Here is a 15,503-nt window from a genome sequence, read left to right as displayed (position 1 = left end):
CTTGGAGAGGAGGAAGGAAAAGAAGGATGAGAAGGTATCTGTATGTCAATACGTAGGGCAGCTGTTCTGTGTCTTGACTGGTATCAGTGGCAATGTGCTGATTGTGATACTGGGGGAAACTGGATGAAGAGTACATGGTATCTCTCTGTATAGTTTCATACAACTTCATGTGAAGCTACAATTATCTCAAAATAAGGACTTTATTAAAATAGTATCAGGCCAAGCAAGGACAGAGAGGTGATTAAGAACAATGAAGAGCCCTGGTTAAGTATGGATGTAAAAAGAATGGAACAAACTGTGCCCAGCCCAAGGCACCCAAGCTGCAAGGACACAGACATAGAAAGCCCACCCAATGAACAGGAGATGGGAAAAGACAGTTCTACTCTGCGTCCGAAAGAGCAAACTGAAGGATGATAAACAAGAGACGACCTACGGATGTGCTCCTTGGCCACTACTGTGGCAAAGGGCAGGGGACTAAGGCAAATCTTGACATGGAACAAGATTAGGACTTCAAGTTACAAGGAAGCAGCAGCAGCACTTCTCAGAGTAAAGACCAGAAGCAAACGATGTCCTCTGTCCTAGGCTGGGGGAGATGACTGCCCAAGGACTGCTGCTGAGAAAACCTTGATTTCTTTCTGCGGTGGCAGAAATACTTCCTCTGAATAAATATAGCTGTGTGGTCAGGATACAGGTGGGATTTAGAAACGAAAACATGAACAATAAGTAGGTGGAAAATTTTGCTGTAACATGGAAAATTGCTGAGTCTTGCCTCTTGCTCTTATGCTAACTCAAGGTATCTATGCTGTCCCCAAACCAAACTGACTTGCTGAATGTGAGCGATTTGAATGGTATTTTTCCTTTTGACTGGATCTGTGACAATTCTAAGTAAAAAGTACTCTGTGTGTTTAAAAATATTTCATATGCCTTTCTTATAATAGTTAGACACAAGTAAACAAGGCAGATAAATAAAACAATCCTTAGAATGGAAATCTGGCACTCTTGGGAAAGGAAAACTAATACTTGTTGACTGCCTGCTCTGAATCAGGCATTGTCCCTGGGACTGTCACAAAAGCGATCTCATTTATAGTTGAGGAAATAGGTCCAGAGAGGTAAACTAACTGTGAGGCAGAGTACAGGAGAGCTGTGATTTGAACACCGGAGGTGCCTGACTCTAAAATTCTTATAAAGACTTGAGGTGTGAATGTGATGGCGTCACACCCTCTCCACATATCTGTTTTCCCAAGTACACAAAGGCATGGGGAAGTGCAGAGCTAAAGATTAAGATCACCGTTCACACAGTCAGTTAACTAGAAAATTTATGGCTACAAAAACTTAGGTAAAGTTCACTCTTCTTTGAATAAGACTGATTTTTTCACTGAATACCTTAGGACCATACAGCTGTTAGATACTGCTTGTCAGAGGTGTGAAACCTAGAATGTCAAGATCCTACTGTTTTATAAGTAACTCTCTACAGAATAAATAATATTTTTCTAAGGTTCAGACACTTTTCTCTAAGAAGACCATTCCTTCCCAGGCTCATTTCTGTCAGAATTATATTTTTCTCCTGATCCCAAGTCTATCAACCGGTTCTTAAATCCAGAATGCAGAAAACAGTAGCCAAGGGTTCCACTCTAACTGCGAGGTCCAAATTTCCCAGTGGAATGTTTAAGATATCGCACTTCCTTCATGTCACCACCCTCTTGGCACAGGAGGAAACAAACGCAGAAGACTAAAAATAAGAAACGTAAGGCTCAGAAAGGTTAAATAGCTTTCCCAAGGTCACAAATCTAGTAACTGTGAAGGATGACATTCAAACCAGGTTAAGTCTGACTCTAAATCTAATGCTCTTTCCACTACAGCAGCTAAGTACCCAGCCATAGATTTGATAAATAAGAATTACCGACTAAAGCCTTGCTCCTAGGGTCTTAAAGAACACTGAGAAAGCAAAGATGAACAAAACAATTAAAGAGCACCCTTGCTAGAATGTAATAAAGGCAGAAGACCCCTAGACATTAGGATAGGAAAAGGTCTGGGTGATCATCTAGAGTGGGCAGATGACTTGTCAGAGAGCACCTGTATTCTCCCACTCCATGCCAAGAAAGCACTAGCCTGGGCTGGAGAAAGACGGCTACCTGATGGAAGTAGGGCTGGAGCTTTAAGACATCGGAACGAGCTTTGTATATTCTTTGTACTGGAGCTTAAAAAGATAAATGGTTGGAGATGGTCTGGAGCTTTGCATTGGAGTATGAATTCTGAACTTGACACAACAAGCAAAAGAGACCTATTGTAGGTTCATGAGTAGATGACATGATCAAAGCTGTATTTGAAGATTAGTCTGCCAGTAAACAACCTTCTCTTAGTCAGGAGAGGGGGAAAGAAAGCTAAGTTATGGGCTACCTAGCATATAAAAGTCTTCCGGAGAAAAGGGACAGCTGTGTGGTTTCCATCCCTTACCAAGCTACTAAATCTTCCTTTTAAACAAGTTTCAGCATGTATCACCATCTTTGTCAACACACAAGCTTTGCTGGTGAACTCCCAAAGTATGTCGCACAAAGCTGGTTAGGCCAGTGTTTGAGGACATCAATCATTCCGCTTAGTAATTTCTACTTGCAGAGACTGCAGGCTATTGCTATTCCACCAGTGGACTAAGGCGATGGGCTGCTGGGGCCCTTCCCGTTTCCTACGTGCAAAAGAGAAAGGAAATAACAACTCGACCTTTCAATTATCTTCTGTATTGCCACCATGAATCTGAGCTAACCGGGTATGAACTGTTACACTACCCAATACTTGGCTGATACCCTAAACACTGAGAGTCACCAGTGCTTAGTAACAATTTTCTGGATGATCAGTTCTGCCTCTTAAATGAATCTCAAATCACTCCTTTCTTTCCACTTCACCCGCCACCACATTTGTCTAGGCAATCAAGATCTCCTTCCAGGAGCCTCTTTATCAGGCGCCCCATTTCCACATGTACCCCATTTATCCACACAGTATCCAGACACGTATTTTAAAGATGTAAAGGAGATTATTCTGTTCTTTTCTTCAAACCTTCCAGTCGCTTCCCATTATGATTCAAATACAAATCAAACTGTTATTCACAGCTTATATCATCCTGCGTGGTCTTGACCACCTCACCCATCTTCTCCAGCTCCACTCTCTCCTTCAAACGTCTTGCCCCAGCCATAAGGGCTTCCTGTTGACTTCTCAAACATTAAGTTCTTTCCTACAGCACTGCCTCGGCACATGATGTTCTCTGCTCCTAGAACATTCTTTCCTTTCTTATTTATATGACTAGCAGTTTCTCGTCCTTCAGATATTCCTTCCAAATACACCTCTCCCTATTACTCTCTACCACTGCATCTAATCCATTCAGTCCTACCCTAGCATTTATGCCAAGCTGTAATTTTATATTTATGTATTTATTCTTTACAGTCCATGTTCCTAAAGACTGTTATGCTCCTTGAGGGCAGAGACTGTGTCTGTCATTCACTTTTGTATACATGCCGGGCTGTACTAGCCACTTGGTATGTATACAGCGGTGAAATAGACCTTAATGATCATCTAATCTGCCCATTTTACAGGTGAGGAAAATAGGACCAGGGAGGTATAGTGACTTGTTCAAGTTTGCACAGCTATATGGGAGAAGAAATAGAAATGAAAATTGTTAAGCACTGAAAAGTACTTGTGGGGGGTGTGAGATCACTGCAGATGAAGGAAGCCTTCAAAATGGAAAAAGGGATTCTGAAGTGATCATTGAGGTACAGGGTAGGATTGAGAATAGCAGATAAAAAGAAAGATGGCTTAGTATTGCTATAGATGAAAATGACATTACTAACCCACCATTAGTAAAATAATCATCTTGTATCGTTTTTGCTGGATTAGGGTCAGTTTCATGCTGCTCTTTTCTTATTGTCCCATCCTATGGCAGGATGACTAAGATCATAAGCACAGCTTGCAGCAATAACTACAACAGAGTGAACTTCATGGGTCTGTAATGAAATGGAAACCAAGACCCGAGCCCCATGGGCCTCAGACACACACCATTTATGAGCTGCAGTATACCAGAAGACAAGCAGAGCCTGACGGCTTTCTTCAGGTTTCAGAAACAAACCATCCATCTGATTTGGAGTTGTGAATGACTTGGAAGAGGGGAATTAATACAAAACATAAAGAACGATCGCTGAGCCTTAGCACTCCTTAAAGCAGCCTTTACCCTGCCTGGTCATCTCTCAACTGTGACGTCTGTGGGAAAAAGTTTTATCACCTCAATGGCCATGTTAAGGGTCAACTCTCACTGGAACAAGAATCTCACATGTGCACACACAAAAAATGAGCCTGACAGGCCCTTAGCCTGACCTGCTACCACCTACTGTATAGTTAAATCAAGACAGTTCAGCCTTTGATCTATCTTTCCTAAAGCAATCACTCAAGCTCTGAGTTCTGGAGTTTGAAGCTCTTCCGTATCGTAACAGAGGAGTCTTAGAACTCTCTCCTACGCAATGTCCTCCTCTATACACGGGAGATTTTCTACTCCCCTGCTGGAGGTTAAACAAAGAGGACAAATTTGACTATTCCATAAACTGCTGAGACTAAAGCTGGTTAAAACAGCTGGTATAAACACAGGAGTCAACAGCGTTTGCCTAATGAGAGTGTGTATGTGTGCTCGAGTGTGCAAGCGCCTGAAAATATATGTGTAGCCTGGGGCAGAGAGTAGCTCAGGAGGTAGTGTGGGGCTGGGGAGGGTACACACACAGATATCTGGTGAATCTCGGTGAAAGCCCCCACTAGATACGAAGCTCACATCCTGTATCCCCATCAATATATTTTCTATACAACCCCCAAAATGATCTCAAGATCTAGGCCAATCTATGCCATCGGCCGCTCAAACCGCTCTGATGCCTTTCACAGCACTCAGACTAACACTTCAGATCCTATCCATGCTTCCCACCTACTCTTCAGTCTCTCCCCCGGAAAAATCACAAGTTCTAGTCACTCAGTTCTTCATTCATTTCTCAAAATGCTCACACTCATTCTCCTGTCAGGGTCTCTGCACATGCTGTTCATTGTACTGTGACACTTTTAACCCCACTTTTCCCATAACTAGGTCTTAGTCACTGCCCATAGCTAAAATGTCACTTTCTCAAGGAGACTTCACCTGCCACTTCTAAATTTAGTTCTGCCGGTAATATGCTCTCATGATACCCCCTACTTCTCCTTTAACATGTTTATCACAGTTCAAAATATTATAGATAATTATATGATGAATGTGTGTGCTCCAAGACTGAGAGTTCTATGAAGAAATGAGTGGTAGCAGTTTAGCTCACCACTAAGCAGTACTTAGCACAATGCCCAGTAATAACATTTAATGAGAAATGCTTAACAAATATTTGTTAAATGAATGTTTATCTATTCCTGTCTTCTCTTAGTTAAGTCACTGCAACCCAAACTTAATAACAATCTTCCAAATCAACTTCTCTCACAGCTCTGAAGAGTGTTTCTATTCTGTATATGCCCCCAATTTCCATCATCCACTTATCTACATCTACCGGTCAACAGACTTCTAATGCCACTCTCCCTCCTTAACTTCTGGACTCTGATTTCTACCATACCCAAATTCCCTACCGACCCTTCCCCTATTTCCCAAGAGGACCTCTACGCTCTGGTGGGCATCCTCTTACTTCAACAGAAACCTAAGCCCTCCCTCAAGTGCTACACACATCAACCCCTCAGATGGAGCCGAACGTCCTCCTCTCCCAGTCACCTCTATCCACATACAATAGGGCAGAAACGATGGATTTCTTCCTTATTCCACAGGGCACTTCCAGCTGGACACCCCTCTTCGCTCCTCATCTGAAATTTAAATCACCGTTACTGACTTACAGGTCAGATCGTTGAAACATATTCAGTTATTCTAGGTACCAGACACCAGAGAAGTGCTTTACATAGATGGTCAAGGGTAATCTTCATACACAATTGGTACGGTTTTAGAACTGCAGCACAGATCTGGGCCAATCTGAAAAAAGATACTAAAGTATCTCAGAAAAGTACAGAGAAGAGATCCTGAGAGATCCCAGCTATTACTAACAGTCCTGATTTGGAAAAGTTACACCACGAACAACTGGAAAAGTTAATGCTCAAATTCACGTATCTGCTTATTTATTAATACACACACACTACATACAAACCCTTGACTTCTCACACTGGGATTACAATGGTAAACAAAACAGTCATGGCTTTTCACTTGAGTAAAATTTACAAATAGGGGTTTTATAACCAAATGATGGTAACATAGGGCGGTAAGTACTTTAATAGAGGTACGACATGGTGCCCTAAGAGCACACAGTGGGGAAAACAGGGAAGAAATAGAGAGGAAAACTTTCTGTTGAAATCCTGTGGGAGTCATGAGAAGAGCTGGCCAAGCTGTGAGTGTGCGTATGTATGTGTGCGCGCACGTGCACCGCGAAGTATGTGCGGTGCGTGGTGGGTGGAGAGGGGACATTTCAGGAAGAAAGCGCACAGGCATGGGCGTGAACAGGAGAGAGCATGGCTCATTTGAGGCAATGAAAAAATAAGTCGGTGTGGGTCAGTGATGAAGTCTGCATGAGGGCAACGGAGGAAAACGTGGTTGGAGACTGAGTTATATCAAGAGCCTTGGAACTGTTTCCAAAAGACAAGTAGGGTCCAGCGAAGCATTTTTAGCACAGAAACAACACTATCAGATTTGTGGCTCACGAAATCGCAGTGCAGATAACAGGCTGAACTCCCTCTCACCCCTGCAGACCAACAGCAATTTAAAGAACCAGGGTGCTCCAGGGCTCCTGCAACAAGAGGTCTGCGGTGCTTCGGAGGCAGATTCTGGATACGGCAGCCAGGTTCAGCCACCACACGGAGAGTCACGGAGGGCAGGCCAACGCCTGGCATTCAGAAAGGTGACCCTGGCACAGAGGATTTTCAACACAGAGTAGAAAGAGAGGCCAAGCTTCGGTCTCCCTGCAAGGAAGCCCACATGTCAGCTCCCTCCCCACTTCCTTCAGGCTGTGAGGCTGTTAAACCAGTTTACTGAAAAGTACCCCTCATCTCATTGGGAGGAAAAGCTCTAACTGCAGCCAGGCTGAGAGTGAAGGGATCCAAGAAGAATCAGTCTACCCTCTTTACAGGGAAGCAATAACTCTGCAGAATCCATAAAGTGGAAAAGACCAGCATGGGGTCTATTAAAAGATTCTGGAATATGAAAGATGGAGAATTTATCACTCGAGACAAAGAACAGACTTACGAAAAACATTCACTTCCGGTCTCTAATTTTAGGAAGAATTGGTTCTGTGCTTTCAAGAAATGTATAGATATACATAGGCACTATAAAGAGATGAGAAATGATACAGGACATCATACTCTGATCAGCTGGCTGAGTGGCAGGCAGAAACAGAAAGGACTTAGATGCAATCAGTTAATATTCATAGGAAAATAAAAATGTAATTAAAACTAGAACCTATAAAGGACAGAGCTGACAAGGCAGAAAAAATAAATTGCTGCTGTGAAGGAAAAAGCTTAAGAAGCTTTCATAAATACAGAGGAAAAAAACAAACATTAAAATTTCAAGAGAGACGCTATGGGGAGAAAAAAATAGTTGATGTAAAAATACAATGTAAAGATAACTTAGTTGTTGCTGAAGACATAAAAACAAATGGAAAAGATATTTTCTTGAACTGAGGATAGACGTAAATCTAAGTTTGCACATTCGAAGGGCTCAAAACAGAAGTTGGGAGGAAAAAACAACATTAAGAGAACACATGATTTTAAAGAGAGAGAGAAGGGAAGAAGAAAGCTACTACTATGGTTAGGTTCTGGCATCAACTTGGCCGGGTGATGACGCCCCTGGCGTCAGGTACGGACTGGCCTGTTACTGCACGGATAGTCTGTGGCTGGCTGGTAAACCAGAAGGCTGTTCATGAAATCATCAGTCAGGTGACTGCAGCTGTGGCTGGTTGCATCTATGATCAACTAAGGGAGTGGCTCCTGCAAACGAGATAATCCAATCAGATGGATTTGATCTGGTTGTTTGGAGACTTTTAAGGGAGAAAAGAGAATTTTCTTTTTCTTCAGCCAGCAAGCCTTTCCTGTGGAGTCTGTTGAGACCCTCCACTGGAATTGCCAGCTTCACAGCCGGCCCTGTGTATTCTGGTCTCTTGCCTTCCCATGGTTGTGTGAGACACTTTTATTAATCTTTTATTTACAGATCTCTCCTGTTGGTTCTGTTTCTCTAGAGAACCCTGACTAATACAGGTACCTACCAATAAAGAAGGAACACCGATCTTCCCTATAATTCTCACCAACAAAACAAAGGAACAATATGTAGGAAATTTGCTGAGATTAATTTGTGGCCCAAGAATTCAATACCTAAGCAGGAATTGAATCTTTCTCACTTGTGTCTGTTACAGCATCTACCACTGTAGGCTGGATGTAACAATGAGTGGTTTGATAAACATCTGTTATCGACGCTATCTGTAGGGGCTTGAAAAGCTGTGACATTAACTTGGGTCTTGCCTGGAATGAAGCCAAAGCTAGACGCTGAGTCATGGACCACAAGGGCAGGAACATCCTGTAGACCTCCTGCATTCTGCAGGGCTGTTTTATCCACTCAGCCCTGCTCCCTCCACCACCTCCATCCCAGAATATCAGCTCTGGGCTCTGCGACCAGGATTCTTCAGGTTGGCACTCTGGCAGTCTGCCCAACTGATGTAAACTAAAATTGGGAAGGGGCCGCGTAATTCCAGGGAGCAGGCTTATCACCGAGTACTCCCAATCAAGTTGACAGAAGAGAAACTGAAATGAGAGACGCATTTTCCCATTCTCCCATGCAAAGTATACATGAGAACACTTCTGAAGTTCCAAACACAGAAAAATGGTTTTTACTCTAAACAAAAAAGTTCTACCCCCAAAATCTTAAAAAAAAAAAACAGAAAAGTGGTTGGGAAAAACAACTCATCCTAGAGAATAGTTTGTTACCAAGGTTGGACTGAAACATGGACATCTAATTCAAAATCAAAATACCATCATGAAAAGATTTCATTCCCAGACACAAGAAGTTCATGCATCACCTCTGGCAATATGTGCATGCTGATTTATGCCAGATTTTTTTTTTTTATTGAAATTGGAGCAACTGACAGGAATGGGAATTTTTTAACAAACTCAGACTCATCATTCTATAAAGGAGAGCTGAGAGAAAATCTGTTCAGTTTTATTTGACTCATGTCCACTAACTTCCATTGTTCACCTCTGCCTAGAGTCCCAAAGCACTATTCTAAGCCCTAGCTGAAATTACATTTCTGGATTAATAACAAGCACAGGAAAATAAATCACATATGCCCCAGGAATGAACCCAAAACGAAAAGCAACCACAGAGAGGAATTTGTGAGTTGAGCTTAGAGTCAACTTTAATAATGAAGGAAATGAACCTTTAAAAAGAAAATTCAAATAACAATTCACGTAGACAAAACATTAATCTACACTGCTGTAATTAATGTTGGGGCCTTTTAAAAAAATTATTTCTCCAATGGATATATGCCAGAGCAGAACTTCTCTGATAAGATGGCCTAGGGCCAAAGAGAGCATAACAAAGACATTTCTACTCAGGCTTCGTCAAATCCTTAGGTATGCTTTCATTTCCTTATTTTGCTATAACAAAATTCCTATGAAAAGCAAACCATCTACCCACTCGTAAACCTCACCACTTTCACTCTTCTATCTGAACTTAAGCAAGGGCAGAAAATGGGTAGGTTTTGAAGCTACAAACTAACAATATTATAACAGCCATGGGAGGCAAAAAGACTCAGCCATTGGGTGTATACTTTGGATGGTTTGTACGATGTGTGAATACATCTCAACAGAACTGCATTCAATCAATCAATCAATCAGCCAAGATTCTGAGTTGGGTTGCAATACAGTTCCGGCCATACTTAATGGGGGAACCACAATGGGATAAGACTCCTCTCGCAAGGGCAGCATAAGACCCCCTCTGTGGATGGACACAAGCCCATCACTGCACCTCCGAGGGAGAAGATGCCTGCACATAGAAGCCACAATGGCGTTATGAACATATTGGCAACTAGGAGTGCTGTCCAATCGCAGTACGAGAGCCACAGATGTCATTTCAAAGTGTCTAGTAGCCACTTAAAAAAAATAAGAAACATTAATTTTAACATTTTATTTCACCAATACAGCCAAAATATTATCATTTTAACCTCTAATCAATATTTAAAACATTAATAGTAAGATACTTTACTTCTGTTTATACTAAGTCTTCAAAATCAGGTATTTTATAGCTACAGCACATCTCAATTTGGCCCAGCCACATTTTGGATGCTCAACAGGAAAATACGGCTAGTGGCTACCACACTGAGCAGCACGAACCGAGGGTGCTTAGCATGAATCAACAAGAAGATCAAAAAGCTTTTTATTGCACCGTTTATTTTTCTAATGCCCCCAACAGGGTAACGAAGAGACATTAGTTCCTTGGATAGAAGATAAAGCCTCTGAAGAAAAGAAAAGGAAGTTGACTTATTGGCTCCAGATGAAACCATAAATTGAGGTGGAAAAATTTCTGGTCATCCTGAAATCCAGAGCTTGCTACAAAAGACCAAGCCTTCAATATTAGGTACTCTAGGAAACAAAACCATACCTAACAGACTCTTTTCATTAAAACTGTGGCAAATTTCCAAATCTTCATCTAGTTCAAATTAATCCCACATTTTTTCAGCCATATAACCCCACCCACTCTTTTTCAGATGGCTGGCAGCTTCATTTCCTCTCCTAGTGGTCTACTCCAACTCCTCCTTTCCTATTTTGTTAAACGCTGGACCAAACGATTTGTGCCTCAGCTCTGAGAAGTGAAATGTAAAAGGAATTCTGAATAAAGCTGCAATAAGGCTCTTAGGCATCGTGAAAACAGCAGCAGACTGAATATAAAATGTTCACATAATTTAACTTCTAGTCTTAAAGTAACCATCCAAATTCTTAAGAAGGAAAAAGCACAAATGTATAAATCACCAAATCACAGAATAATAGAATTATAAACTGAACTTTCCATCTACTAAAAAGACCCAATGTCTTCAAAAAACATCTCATAGAGTCAATCTGATATGGAAAAAAGAGCACATATTTGAGCAAGATTTGGAGTTTCAACAAACCTAAATTTAAACCCTACGCCAACCAGTAATGTTCCTTGGACAAAGTATTTAACCTCTCTGAATGTGCAAAATTGTCTATGAAAAGGATATTTAATAAAACCCTACTCCTAAAACAGTTATTGTAAAGATTTTACACAAAAGAAACACTGCAGTGTATTACATAGTATTTGGGTGCAAAATAAACGTTAATTAACTCCAAGCCCCCCAACTCCACTTATTTCTTTTGAGTTGTAATCTACAGTTATAACCCTAATATCAAAAAATAGGGACCCTATGTCACAAAATTTTGTTTCTATTCTTCCCAGAACAGGAGAAGGGGGAAGGATGGCAAACAACTTGGCTATCAAAAACGACTTTATAAACAGTTGTCACCAACAGTTCAACTGCCCCATAACTCAGGACCTCCTTACTATCAGGCATGCAATAGTGTCAACATAAATAATGGTACACACTATCACAGGAGAATGCATCAGGCACTAAGGGAGTACAGGAAACACGTGGCCTAGCCAGAAGAGAGCTCCTGAATGCAGAAAATAGTCATCTGCATTTATAACCCTAACTGGCTTGAGTGAAACAGGAAACTAGGTGGAAACCCAAAGACTGAGGGTCACTCCTAATAAGAGACAGCAAGTCAAAAGAAATAAATCCTGCTACACTGAACTTATCCATCACCATCACCACTTTTTCTAGAAAAGATAAAAATACAAGAGGAGAAGAAAACATCTTATAAGAACTTTGATGGAAACGAGTCATTCATTGAACACTCTAAGGTAAGAAATTCTGGTAAAGTTTCCCCCCAGGCTGGGCCTTCTTAATTACTATCCAAGCAGGAAACCGTGTGTGGGTATCAAAGAGAAATCAGCAACGAAACGACAATATCATCTGATCTTCACGGGTATCCGAAGGCTTAGTGCCACACAGCACCACCAGGAGCCACTTTCCCACAGAGCAGAAGGGAGGTAAGGAGGGGTCAAGTTCTTAATAAATGTCTTATCTTGCTCAGTTCCACTGCAAGAATCGTTAAAAAGACATTAATTTCCACCTAATTAATGTCACACTACCTTTTTTTTTTAAGTTGCAAAATATGGCCTCTGAAGAATCTAACATAGGAATGGAAAAAGCCAGAGAGGAGAGAGACCATGACAGGAGCAGCGGAGGGTTAGAAGTGAAGTCCTAGGCTCTAGGATCAAGACTTCACGAAGAAATTCTAGGGGAAGTCCAACTCCAGAGAAACCGGTGGGAAAGTATTAAACAGAATAGTTTGGGGATTAAAAGCAGAAATGTATGTCCTTCCAGGAAATCATGTTATTGAAATTCTAAAAGTCTTTTATATTTTTCTATTCATAGTCTACAGCTCTAAAGAGTACTCTAAATAATTAGACACTACAATAAGGGGGAACATTTCAGAGACTCTATAAAGAATACTAGGTAATAATGGCTGCAATCCAATATCAAGACTTCTTTGTCAGGCACAATCCATCACTGGTACTATAGTTTCTTCCTTATAATATTAATTTGCTTCTTGGATTTCGACATTAAATCAACCGATCTCTCTCAAAAAGGATCAGTTCTTAATCACTTAGGTTCTTAGACAGATACATAGATATAGATAGATAGATAGGATAGATGACAAAAAGAAAGAAATTGAAACTAAATGACTGCATTTTAGTTTAGCGACTGAAGCAAACTTCAGAAACTTCTAAGAAACTGAAAAGTTAAGCAAGATTAAGACTGCTCTGCTAACTTCAGAGGCACAAAAGTTTATTTTTGTCCTATGTGCAAAATGGGATATAAGAGGGAAAAAGTAGAAACGTAGAGTGGCTACCATACAAATAACGCCATCAAGGGTACTGGCCAACTCTCCCTCTGCCAGGACCAGGTATCAAGGGATTAAGAAAATCTGCTTGACTAAAAGGGGGAAGAAAGAAATGAGACAAAATAAAGTTTCAGTGGCTGAGAGATTCCAAACAGAGTAAAGAGGTTATCCTGGAGGTTATTCATACAAATCATATAGATATCCCTTATTAATCTGTAGTATATTGGAATGGCTAGAGGGAAATATCTGAAATTGTTAAATATGTTACATTAGCCTTGATTCTTAAAGAAACTGTTTAGCTATATAATTTTATTTTTTTCTTTTTGCATGGGCAGTCACTGGGAATCAAACCCAGTTCTCCGGCATGGCAGGCGAGAACTCTGCCTGCTAAGCCACCGTGGCCCACCCTAGGTATATCACTTTTACAGTGGGACTGTGTGGTTGTGAAAACCTTGTGTCTGATGCTCCTTTTAACCAGAGTATGGACAGATGAGTAAAACCATAAGGAAAAATAATTAAGTAATAGGGGATATGTCAGTTTGAAGCTATTATGTACCCCAGAAAAGTCATGTCCTTTAATCCTCATTCAATATTGCTGGGTGGGATCTTTTTTATTGTTTCCATGGAGATGTGACCCACTCAACTGTGAGTGATAACTTTTGATTAGATGGTTTCCATGGAGATAAGTCTCTACCACTCAAGGTAGGGTTGCTTACTGGAGACCTTTAAGAGGCAAACACTTTGGAAAAAGCTTTAGAGTCGACAGAGCCCACATAGCCAGAGACCTTTGGAGATGCATAAAGAAAATGCCTCCAGGGAAGCCTGGAGAGAAAACTAGCAGATGTATTATGACAGAGGTGGTCTGGACACAACAGCCTTTCTCGAATCAAGGTATCTTTTTCTGGATGCCTTAGTTTTGTCATTTCATGGCCTGAGAACTGTGAACTTGCAATTTAATAAATTGCCCTTTTTAAAAGCCATTCCATTTCTGATACATTGCATTCTGCTTTTAGTTTAAAAGCTAAAATAGATTTTGGTACCAGAGAAGTGGGTGCTGTGGTTTGCAAACATAAAACATGTTGGATCCTTTCTAAACAGATAATGGCAAGAGTCTGGAGGAGTCGTGAGGGGCTTGATAGAAAAGGCCTAGAAGGTTCTGCACAGACTGTTGGTAGAAATGTGGACTCTACAGATATTTCTGATAAGGCCTTAGACAGAAATGATGCGTGCATTATTGCAAACTGAAAGGAAGCGGCCTTTGTTTTAAAATGGCAGATAATCTGGCAAAATTAATTACTGGTTTTGGATGGAAGGCAGATGTCAAAGCCATGAACTTGGATATTCAGTAGAAGAAATTTCCAAATTAAACATGGAAAATGCAGCCTGGTTTCTCCTTGCAGCTTACAGTAAAATGCAACAGGAAAGAGATAAGCTGAGAACTGAATTCCTGAGTATAAAGACCAGAAATTGATGGTCTGGAAAATTCTGGGCTTCCAGAAAATGAGACCCCAGAAAATAGTGCTCCACGTGAGGATTTAACCAAACATGGAATGAATCAGCCATTACATGACAAGAGAGGATTTGAAATGGCATTATCCAAAAAGGATTCATTGAAAGTCTTTTTGTCTGATAAGCAAGATTCCAGTGTACTGCATAGAAAAATAAGAAGAGTGTCGTGGGATCTGTATGAATGGAACCACCACTTGTCTGGACTAATAGGGACAGATTGGAGGAAAAATAACTTCAGAGACAGAACGATGGAAGCTAAGGTCTGAAGTCAAGAAACTTTGGGCCAGGAGAGCAGACCTACCCAAGTTCTTGGAGAGGGTGAGTTTGCCCTGAAGGCAGAGGATGGGCCTTCCACCTCCTTGCAGTGGAAGAGTTGTGCAGCCTTAGGCCTTGGAGAGGGTGGAGCATATTCCTTGGGGATTGAGGAGAGCCTTGCAGCCTCTGGAGGGGTTAAGTGTGTGCCCAGGAGACGGCAGAGAGCCCAGGTGATGTCCCAAAATTTGGAAAGGGTGGAGCTGAGAAAAAGGCAATCTCCCCAGTGTCTCCAAAGGCTGCATTTGGAGAGAGGCGGGCCACTTCATAGGCCCTTGGAATGGGTGCAACAGCCGCTTTCCAAAGCCCCAAATAAATGACTGTCAGACTGTGAAATCTAATGGAATTTGCCCTGCAGGTTTTCGGAACTGTTTGAGTCCAGTGACCCCTGTGTTCCTTCCAATTTCTCCCTATGGAAATGGAAACACATCCTATGACTGCCCCTCCTTTGTATACTGGCAGCAGATAACTTGTTCTGAGTTTTACAGGTCCAAACCCAGAGGAGAATTTTGTCTTAGGACAGACCATGTCTTTAGTTGACTTTGTTGAGATTTTGTACTGTTTGACTTTGTATTCTATTTGTATTGTTACTGAAATGGTGTAAGACTTTCTGATATTGTTATGGAATGGGTATATTTTGCATTTGGAAAGAACATGTCTTTTGGGGTCGTTTAATCCTCATT

At 41.2% G+C, this 15,503-nt stretch overlaps 1 protein-coding gene across 1 annotated transcript in view; it reads right to left on the bottom strand.

Moving 5' to 3' along the window:
* NOTCH2 (notch receptor 2) overlaps window positions 1–15,503 on the bottom strand; it is a 145,903-nt gene that overhangs the window by 53,174 nt on the left and 77,226 nt on the right. The window lies entirely within an intron of this gene.

This window comes from Tamandua tetradactyla, chromosome 11, assembly GCF_023851605.1.
Source record: "Tamandua tetradactyla isolate mTamTet1 chromosome 11, mTamTet1.pri, whole genome shotgun sequence".
NCBI lineage: Eukaryota > Metazoa > Chordata > Mammalia > Pilosa > Myrmecophagidae > Tamandua > Tamandua tetradactyla.
Note: the sequence above shows the minus strand (reverse complement) of the source record. Positions and strands in the feature narration are given on the sequence as shown.